This window comes from Clupea harengus, chromosome 17 (assembly GCF_900700415.2).
Source record: "Clupea harengus chromosome 17, Ch_v2.0.2, whole genome shotgun sequence".
Lineage (NCBI taxonomy): Eukaryota > Metazoa > Chordata > Actinopteri > Clupeiformes > Clupeidae > Clupea > Clupea harengus.
In genome coordinates, this window is record NC_045168.1 from 25,772,637 (window position 1) to 25,781,041 (window position 8,405).

Sequence of the window (8,405 nt, forward strand, 5' to 3'; positions counted from 1 at the left end):
TAAGCCTATACGGATTTTTCAAATCCATGTAGGTGTCTTTCAGTGATAAACTTGTACACTTTAGTACATGCATAACACACCAGAAAATAATTCGTTTTGTCAGGATTGTCTTTGCTCGGCAAGTTTAGGGATCACCCGGTTCGCATAATAAGACGTCATATGGTGCTGATTATGACGTCCAACGGTTACACGCAACTTTAGCTATAAATTCGAGGCCATTTGAGAAGTTGTACATGTAGCGCCCTCTCGGGTACTGTTGACTACGCCACCCCTTGAAGTGGGCTAAATTATGTCATAGCAAGGGGAACTCAATAACACTATTGCCAGTTTTTGGTGAAAGTATAAAAATAGTAGACACGAGTAGCGTTGGTTGGTCACCAGATATAATACAAAAAAATACATAGACACAATAGGGGGACTGGGGAACCTCGGTACTGGGCCACTAGGAGAACTGATGTCAGGCCAGGTCTCTAACACACGTGGTCTTGTGCACACTAAATAACACGTGTTTTAGATTCAGGGAAAATGCACTACAATATCCAAGACACTCTGTGATATGTGACACGGCAATTAAGAGTTCAAACTACATGCACACTGCAATCTCTGTAGGCTACTAGAGTGAGAAAAACTACAGAGACCGGCTATCCAAGGTCAGGTACTAATGGGCCTTATAAGCACCGAGGCTATTAGCTGTGGAGGGGGAGGGAGACACACGAACTGGAAGTACAGTAAAAAAGAAAAACAAACAAAATAAATCCACTCTAGCCTGCGGCTCACATTAAATAGGTAGTACCTACACAAGCTACTTAGGCCGATAGGCTAGAGGAACAAAAAAAAAGTAAACAAACTATACGCGGCACCAATGCATCAAATACACATTAAAAGAGAACAGCAACTAGCAGCCCTGGGTAGCTGCGAGGGTCTAACGCTGCAAACATATAAAACAAACACTGTTAAGATCCCACAGCCTTAAAAGCAGCACACATGGGAGAGGTGATGGCATTACATCAATTAAAAACAGCAATACAGGGCAAAGTGTTAGTCAGCCAGCCTACATTAGTGTCGTCACTTGTCAGCGCAAAATGAATGGCCGCTATGGCCTGCTGGTACGCATACAGTACCTTTTCAAGATGGCTACTACACTGTGGCTGATGGCTTCTGGAGAATAACTGCCCTCTCTGCTATGGTAACAGTGCCCAGCAGACACTGGTGAAGGATACATAAAGAGTACATCATGACTTGTCTGTATTATACTACAAACAGAATACCACGAATACGTTCAATAACGTACCTTTTTGCACACACGGCGTCACGCCCACACACGTACATCAAAACACAGCGGCTCTGCCAGCGTCTGCCCTCCTATACCATAGTTAAACAAGTAGCCACTTAGCAAGCTAGTAATCAGTGACGGAAGAACTTAAAGAAACCTTTGCCCAGACATACCTGTTTATTTCACGCAGCACCCGTGACTCTGCTACACAATCCCAGAACCAGTGGTGTTGACGAGCTACCGGCTTTAGGACCCCGGGTGCCTATACATAAGCCTGTGGGTAATATGTCAGGTAGCCTAATCAATCGCAACCCATTGCCCAATTAGTGACGTATTGCGGTGTGACAGAGAGAGACTAACTGGGTAACGGCAGAGGGAGTAGGTGTAACAGAGTTGAAATGAACCTAACTTTAGATTAAGTGAATTCAAACAAAATTTGTATTTCACATACCATTGTAATCCAATGTTTTTTTGATGTTATGTGTGAAACCTGGAAATGTCCCAAATACTATACTGCATTCACTAAGGTTCAATATGAGGCTGCGCGACTGCTTGTTTATTTTCTTTCACTTTAACGCATTTTGGGCGTTTGCGCTTCCCGTACCTTAGAGCTAGTCTATCCCTGTTCGAGACGTACGTAAGCAGTCGAGTTTGCAGTAAAGATTTTATGGATTATTTGTTTCTATTGTGAATGCAGACAATAAAAGCCACTGTGAAGAACCCCTGGTCCGATTCCCTGTCACTGATACACATGAGAGTGAGGGTCGTTACACTGGTGCCGTGACTTCTTGGATCATCTAGATCAGCTCCGCAAGCAGATCGCCGTGGGTGCTGCGCTGTGTTCCTGATGTGCATCGTGAATTTTCTGGTGATTCCGTATGACCGCTAGGGGGTACTCTAACACTGCATTTGCAATATATCGATGGTAGTTTAATCTCATGAAGTGTAGCTACACTACTGTACACTGTTTAGCCATTTCTCTTTCATTTCTGTGTGCAATATTGATATATTTCGAAATCATACTACAGTTAAGTGGTATTTTTCAGGTAGTGTGACAGCAATATTCTGCATTAGTAATTTATATTTTCCTCTTATTATTTTTATTTCTAATTCTGTATTACTCAAGGTAACATGGCTGAAGGAAATAGCAGTCAGGGCGATGGGTTTAAAGGCTTCTCCATAAATAGGGGCAGGGGTGTTCATTTGAATGGTCTGAATGCTAACACATTGACTAGTGGGTATGGAAGTGAGGGTGCAGGTGGTCTTCAAGAACATGTTGGTGATGTTAGGAACAGGGGGCGTAGTGTGAGCCCGGGCTGGTCTCCTAGTGAACAGTTTTTGAGGGAGAATGCACAAACTTCTACTCCAGTGAGTGATAGCATTGCCATGCAACACCTAACTGATATGATAGGCCAATTGGGAGAGCAAATAGGTAACTCCATTGCAGCTAGACTTTTCTCTTCTGGACTTACTGATCGTACTAATGCACATGATACACCTTTGACTGACAAACCAGCGACTGTTCTGACTCCAGGCCCTACACAACAAGACACAACGCAAGTAGTAGTTCATGTCAACACTGAACGTGAACCTGTGACTTTTAGGGGAAATAGTTCTGACAAGTACTCTGTTCAGGAATGGATTGCCATGACAAAAGCTCACCTTAAGAAACAGTCTTACACAACAGCTGAACAAGCAGATGAGATACAAGGAAGGCTTTTAGGAAAGGCAAGAGACGTAGTCAAAGTAGCTCTGAGGAGTGATGACACACTTGATGTGAAACAGAACCCAGATCTCATATACGACATTCTAATGCGATATTTCAGTCAGTCTTCATCATCACTTCCGTTGCAAGATTTTTACACCACACTGCCCAAGCAAAAAGAAAATCCAGTTGACTACTGGATCAGACTAAACAAAGCAGCAGACACAGCTGATGAGGGACTGCGGCGTCAGGGTAGGAGAATGGAGAACATAAGTGGAGAAGTGGCACAAATGTTTGCAAAGCACTGTCCTGATCCACAGCTTTCCTCTATTTTTAAATGCAAGCCTGTCAGTGAGTGGACCTCTAAGGACATTCAGCTCAGGATAGATGAGTATCAAAGGGAATCGGGAGCGTCTGCGATGTCTTACAGTGTTCCACAGCTGAAAAGTTACCCTGCAGCTGTGCTTGACAATGATTCACACACTTGTGCACACTCTGATTCTCATGGGACGGACCCCCAGTCAATGTATCCGCCATGTTCTCATGCCACGACTTCTAGCTCATGCTCAGGCTCTGCTTTTGTCCAGCAGCATGTCCAGCGCCCGCAGCGTATCCCGCCGCAGCGGCACATCCCGCCGCTACAGAATGCTCAGCAGCCTGATGATGGAGTCCTTGGCCGCATGATGAGCATGCTGGAGAGAGTCTTGGCCAGGGTGGAGCCGCGTAATCCTGAGCGTAGTCAGAAACGCTCCAGCCCTTTCAGCTCGCCGCCGTGTAAAGTTTGTGGAGATACATTTACATTTACATTTAGTCATTTAGCAGACGCTTTTATCCAAAGCGACTTACATATGTATACACATTTTACATTTACACTGATGGCACACTGCACATCAGGAGCAATTGGGGGTTCAGTGTCTTGCTCAAAGGACACTTCGACAGGGAGTCGAACTAGCAACCTTCTGATTACTAAACGACTTCTTTACCTCCTGTACCACTGCCGCCCCGAGATACTAATCACTCCACCCTGTCTCACTGCAGATCTGACCATCTCTGTTTCAAGTGTCTGGCCCCTGGTCACTCAAGGCAGCACTGTCCAAACAATGCCCCGCCCCAACTCAGCCCAGCTTCGGGAAACTAGCTGACCTGTATTCAGAGGGAGGCAATACAGGTCATAAAGAATCCTCCCACTCGCTACACACCGATATTTTTGATTCAGCTTTTAATTTTTCCAATTCTTCTCAATTTCAATCAGCAAACATTGTGTATCAAAATACTCAGAATGTGGGTGGCAGTGACAGCTTATTTTACGTACCAGTGAAAGTGGGAGGCAAAGTGACTCTTGGGGGTATGCTAGATAGTGGCTCAATGGCATGTACAGTCAGTGATACTGCTATGTGTAACCTGCTCTCTGCTGGGGCAGTGTGTGAAGCAGATAGATTCTCCACCGATGTGACTCTCATTGGTGTTGGAGGTCGACGAGTGCATCCAAAGTCAGCATTCTACATTAATATGGAAGTTAATGACTGCAAAATGATTGTGCCGACGATTGTAGTTGAAGGACAACATGATGACATGATAATTGGAACCAATGTGATCAAACACATACTGCGTGAGTCAAAGAAGTGTAGTACATACTGGACAGCAGTTTCAGCACCGTCATCCACCGATACTGAAACCGAGCATTTTCTCTCCATGCTGGCTGGCTTGCATAGATGGGGTGATGGTGAAATGCCTGACAAGATAGGTACAGTGCGTTGCAACTCGGCCACTTGCCTTCAACCCGGCTGTGAATATCTCTTGTGGGGAAAACTGCCGAAACCCACTCACGTGTCTCCTGGTAGTGCAGTGATGACGGAGCCGACGTCAGCACGGTCTGCACCCAAAGGTCTCATGGTCGCCAGAGTTGTTGCACCCTTGTGGGCAGATGGGTGGGTTCCTTTGAAAGTGATGAATGTCTCTGAAAAGCCTTTGTTTTTGAGACGTAACGCTAAGCTTGCTGACCTGGTACCCTGTGTCGCTTTGGAAGATTTAGACCTGGTCAGTGGTCATCAAAGCACTTCCACCGTGCCTGATACCTCTGTCTGTCCTGATGTGAGATGTGCTGGGGAGAAGCTAGAGTCCATTGGCCTGAGTAAGTTGGATATCAGCCTGTGTGATGCGTCGTCTGAATGTAAAGACAAGTTGTCAGAACTTATTGTTCGTTACCAGGATGTTTTCTCACGCGATCACCTTGACTGCGGAAAAGCAGAAGAGTTTGTTCACAGAATCCATTTGATTGACCAAAAGCCATTCAGACTTCCTTTCAGACGCGTGCCACCGAGCCAGTACCAAAAACTGCGCCAAGTCTTAAGTGAAATGGAAGAAAAAGAGATAATTCGAAAGTCAACCAGTGAGTATGCCTCACCATTAGTACTTATCTGGAAGAAGAATGGTGATTTGCGTGTGTGCACTGACTTCAGGTGGCTGAACAAGAGGACTTTGAAGGACGCTCACCCTCTGCCACATCAGGCCGATTGCTTGGCAGCACTGGGTGGTAATTCCTTGTTCAGCACAATGGATTTGACTTCAGGATTTTATAACATGCCCTTACATGAGGACGATAGGAAGTATTCAGCATTCACTACACCTATGGGGCTCTACGAATACAACAGGCTGCCACAGGGGCTCTGTAACAGTCCAGGGAGCTTTATGAGAATGATGACTTCTATTTTTGGTGATCAAAATTATCTAAGTCTGTTATGCTATCTAGATGATATTTTGATTTTTGCTCCTGATGAAAGTTCTGCCCTTGCACGTCTTGAGATGGTGTTTAACAGACTCCGTGCTCACAACTTGAAATTGGCACCTAAGAAATGCTACTTTTTGAGGAAGTCTGTCAAATTCCTTGGCCACATCGTTGACGAGCATGGAGTTTCGACTGACCCAGGCAAAGTTGAGAGCATAAGCAGTATGGCTGTGACTGACTTGATGGAGGCTGACGGAGTGACGCCATCTGAGAAACGTGTGCGGTCCTTTCTTGGCATGCTAAATTTCTATCAGCACTTCATCCCAGGATACTCAGCTCTTGCGAAGCCCCTGTTCTCGCTGCTGGCTGGTCAGAGACAGAAGAAAGGCCGAAAGCCAAAGTGTGCTGTAGTGAGTCGCAAACTAAAGTTGACTGACTGGACCGCTGACCATGACCGGGCATTTGCTGAACTCAAACGGGCCCTCATCGATTCTGTTGTTTTGGCTCACCCAGACTTTAGTCAACCGTTTTTGCTGTCTACAGACGCCTCATTGGATGGCCTTGGGGCCGTTTTATCTCAAAGACGTGAAGGTGACTCAGTGGCTAGACCAATTGCATTTGCTAGCAAGTCCTTAACTCGGTCACAGAAGAACTATCCAGCCCATCGATTAGAGTTTCTTGCACTGAAGTGGTCAGTATGTGACAAGTTTAGCCACTGGTTGAAAGGCCATGATTTTACTGTGTGGACTGACAATAATCCACTGACACATATTATGACTAAACCTAAACTTGACTGTTGTGAGCAGCGATGGGTGTCAAAACTAGCCAGTTACAATTTTGACATCAAGTATGTGCCAGGCCCAAGGAACATTGTTGCTGACGCTCTCAGTCGTGTCCCTTTTTGCAAAAGTGTCGGTCGCAGACTGATCAGTGAACCACTTCATGAACTTGCCAGAGAAGCTGCTGTTTTGTCTGACACAGCTGTTCAACAGACTTTCAGAGAATCCACTGACCAGTCTATAATGGCAGAGAGACCAACACGTTTTGTAGCTACAAATGCCCAGTCCCTTCACACGTCAGCTCAGTCTTTGTCCACACAGGAAGTCACTGCTGTTATCCAGTCACACACTGAATGGACCTCTGGAGCAAGGACTCGTGCGACAGCCCTTGTGGGTCACTTACCCCAGCTCATTCCTGATGGTCTGCCCAGCCTGCCTGCCTTTGCTGTTGGAGATCTCTGTGATGCACAGTCTAGAGATAATGCATTGTCTCGCATTCGTTTTTTTGTGGGGAGATCCCGGAGACCATCCAGACGGGAAAGAGCACAGGAGTCGAGTCAAGTCTTGAGGCTTCTGAAACATTGGGAAAAGTTTGTTCTGAGTGATGACGTCTTATACAGAGTGTCACGTGATCAGATTTCAAAGGCAAGACGCCAACAGTTTGTCGTTCCTGATTGCCTGAAGGCTGAAGTCTTGAAAGGAGTACATGACAGTGCGGGTCATCAAGGTCAGTCAAGAACCCTGAGCATTGCCAGACAGAGATTTTTTTGGCTGCACATGGATAGAGATGTGAGAGAGTACGTTCGTCAATGTCAGCGTTGTATAGTGAGCAAGATGGCCGAGCCTGCAGGAAGAGCTCCCCTTGAAAGCATTGTCACCTCCCGACCACTGCAACTTGTTTGCATTGATTTCTGGTCAGCTGAAGATTCACACAACAGATCTGTGGATGTTTTGGTAATGACCGACCATTTCACCAGACTGGCTCAGGCCTTTGCATGCAGGGATCAATCAGCCAAACAAGTGGCAAAAGTCCTCTGGGACAAGTATTTTTGCGTCTATGGATTCCCTGAGAGGATTCACAGTGACCAAGGTGCAAGTTTTGAAAGCGAGTTGATTGCTGAACTTCTTCGGTTCTCTGGTGTGCGAAAGTCTCATACTACTCCATACCACCCGATGGGAAATGGCAGTGTCGAACGTTTTAATCGGACACTGGGCAATATGATCAGGGCTCTTCCCTCAGACTCAAAGCAAGACTGGCCGAGACGCTTACAAACTCTCACGTTCATGTACAATTGCACTGCCCATGAAACTACTGGATATGCACCGTTTTATTTGATGTTTGGAAGGGTGCCCCGTCTTCCAGTAGATATCCTGTTTGGGAACATCTTGACTGACCCTGGTGTGACTAACTTTGGCAGATATGTCGCGAAGCTGTCTGAGGACCTTAAGGAAGCCATGTTAATTGCTCAAGAGCATGTCACAAAGGAGCAGAGCAGACAGGCAAGACTGTATAATAGGAAAGAAAAAGGGCCGACAATTGAAATGGGAGACAGAGTACTTGTGGCCAATAAGAAAGAAAGGGGCAAGAGAAAAGTTGCTGACCGATGGGAGTCTGTTGTTTATACTGTGACTGAGATGAATCCTCAAACGCACACATATAAAATACAGGACACTGTCACAGGGCGTGAAAGGATTGTCCATCGCAATCTACTTATGCTGGTGAATTTTCTTCCTGTTCAAGATGTGCCACAGTCTTCTCAGTCTGGCCTCTCAATGTCCTCCGTCCAGTCTTCCGTCTCTGTCCATTCCATGGCCTTAGGTCAAGTCACGTCGGAGCACACTCAGACTCAAGTGTCCGTTCAGCCGGATGCGACTCGATGTGGAGTTGATGATGTGCACAGTCTTGTGAGCGCCTCTGAACCG

At 46.0% G+C, this 8,405-nt stretch overlaps 1 long non-coding RNA gene across 1 annotated transcript; it reads right to left on the minus strand.

Moving 5' to 3' along the window:
* Nucleotides 1-319: 319 nt before the first annotated feature.
* On the minus strand, nt 320-1,650 carry LOC116224404. The gene is made up of 3 exons (XR_004165565.2): nt 1,292-1,650; nt 1,122-1,206; nt 320-928 (listed from the first exon to the last, which is right to left on the minus strand). It is a non-coding gene; the product is annotated as an uncharacterized LOC116224404 (long non-coding RNA).
* Nucleotides 1,651-8,405: the final 6,755 nt, after the last annotated feature.